The sequence below is a fragment of the Mandrillus leucophaeus genome, unplaced genomic scaffold (assembly GCF_000951045.1).
Source record: "Mandrillus leucophaeus isolate KB7577 unplaced genomic scaffold, Mleu.le_1.0 Scaffold338, whole genome shotgun sequence".
In the NCBI taxonomy this organism is placed as follows: Eukaryota; Metazoa; Chordata; class Mammalia; order Primates; family Cercopithecidae; genus Mandrillus; species Mandrillus leucophaeus.
In genome coordinates this window covers 2960360-2962875 of record NW_012103565.1, presented here as the reverse complement: position 1 = coordinate 2962875, position 2516 = coordinate 2960360, and positions in this window count along the sequence as shown.

Sequence of the window (2516 nt, the reverse complement as noted above, 5' to 3'; positions counted from 1 at the left end):
CCCAGAAACAGAGCAAGTTGACTCTTTTTTAATGTAACAAATATTTTACAATATTCATTTGTAAAGTCTGGAAATGAAAATAATACACAATGGAATCTACCTAGCCACACAATCTTGAAAAACCATCAGTATAATGCTGTAACTATAATGTAAGAAATAAAGGAAGGTATTTGTTTATTTCTTTCTTTTTAGAGATGGAGTCTTGCTCTATAGACCAGGCTGGAGTGCAGTGGTGCAAGTGGTGCAGCCTCGAACTCCTGGCCTCAAATGATCCTCCTGCCTCAGCCTTCTGAGGAGCTGGGACTACAGGTGTGCACCACTATGCCCAGCTAATTTTTAATTTTTTTGTAGAGACTGGGTCTTGCTATGTTGCCCAGGCTGGTCTTGAACTCCTTGTTGAGGATCAGTGGGGGACGAAAAGGAGGAGAAACAGTGAGGAGCCCTTGGAACTACCCACCTTTCCTACCCACCAGCAAGTCCCCAGTGAGTGATGTCCGGGATGGGGCTGGGTGGGGCAAGTGATCCTCTTGCCTCAGCCTCCCAAAGTGCTTAAATTACAGATGTGAGCCACTCTGCCCAACGGAAAGTGATTTCTAATAAAATAATATATGTTCCCATACATAAGTGCTCAGGACAATCACATTAATGAAGTTGTCACATTCTTGCATCTAAATATAGAATCCACATGAGCACCATGGCTGCGGATCGCTGTTTTGGTGCATCTTATCTGCAACTTAAATGCCATGCTGTTCTTCAAAGCGCTGCTGTCCGTGATGTGATTTTCCAAAATAATGAGCAGCTCTTGGAAAAGCTCCAAACAAAACAAAGTGCAAACTTTCCTCAATGCACACAGTAGTTGCGTTTCTGGAAAATGTAGTGTATATGAAAACCATGCAAAAATAATCTGCATTTACATGTAAAACAAAATTAGGTTCTAGGATCATTTTAAATGGTGGGTTTTTTTTAAACTACTACATAAATGTTTGGGACATTCAAAAGTGAAATTCAAATTTAAGAAACATTTTTTTTCTTGCACAAAATGGTCTTGAGTGTTATAGGATGTCTAGCATCTCTAGTCTCCACTCACTGAATGTCAGGCACATGCTCTAATCAAACTCTCCAAGAGTGCCCATTGAGAACCACCCTTTCCTGTATGAGTAGAACTTGTACTCTCTGTCCACTTTTCTCCACATCTGGGGAAAGCTGAATCACAGGCATAAGTACCTGTAAACAGTCACCGATACACATGTTGCACCTGTAGCAAAAACCCCAAATTCAGATATACAGCTTAAGGCCCCATGGGTTGCCTAACACATGATGGTCATAGAGGGAGGAAATTTCTGGGAGAATTTCATTAAACCTTCAGCATGATTGGAGCATTGGTTCTCACCACAATACCCACAAAGGTAACTTGTACCCCGCCCAGCCCCATCCCGGACATCACTCACTGGGGGCTTGGTGGTGGGTAGGAAAGGTGGGTGGTTCCTAGGGCTCCTGGCTGTCTCTCCTCCCCTTTGTTTCCCACTGATCTCAACACAGCTCATGACTGAGAACTTCTGACTGAGAGATTTATACAAGAGGTTGCATTCCTCAAAGTAAGTGATCACTGAGGGGTAAAAAAAAAAAAAAAAGGAAAACCATGAAAAAAACCCCGATGCACCCTACTTGCTTATATGTGCATAGAATATCTCTGGAAAAATATATAAGAAGCCAATGGTGTGGGCTGTTTCCCAGGAAAGGTCCAGCATGGCTGGAGCACTGGGGTGAAAGGAGAACATCCTTGATGCTCTACTCTTTTGTACCTTTGGAATTTTGTATGGATGGCTTGAAAATAGAAAGAAATAACATTTGATTTTTAAAAGAGGCAGTCCTTGGGAAAAAGTTACTAATTTGCATACAGCAAGTTGAGAAAGTGAGAGACCAGAGCAAGAGGAGGTCACAACAAGATAAAAAGGTGGGGGCCGTTATGGAGCCCCGGGAAAGGAGGGCTGGACAAGAGACTCCGTCCATGTTTCTCTAGCACTTTCCAGGAGAATAAAGCTCTTATTCTAGCACTCTCCTCCTTTGGACCTATCTATAGAGAGCAGAAAAGGGACCACGAGGCTCTGTTGCATGATGACCCCTTAAAAACCACCAACTTTCCATGGTCTTCCAGCAACCCATTTGGACGTCATCTCCGCGGTTGACTCCTTCAGTCCCTATGTGCATCCTCCGAGTGCCCCTGGCCCCCTGCCCTCCCTTAGCTGTGTTGCACAGAAAACCGGCCCAGCTCTTGGGTTAAACAGATCCCATAACAAACGTCAGAAGCAGCATCCTGGCTTATAAGTTGTTTTTTGGTGAGTGCAATGGGCATGCCGTGCTCCTCCAGGCCTGACCACCTGTATAAGAGTTGGCAGGAGTACATTTCTCAACTCACACTCTTAGGGCAGTAGAGGTAGGGCCCAAGACCTTTGTCTCTCCTGGTGTCAGTGTAGCCCCTTTTCCTTGTTCCAGGTCTGGAAGCTGCAGTCACAGAC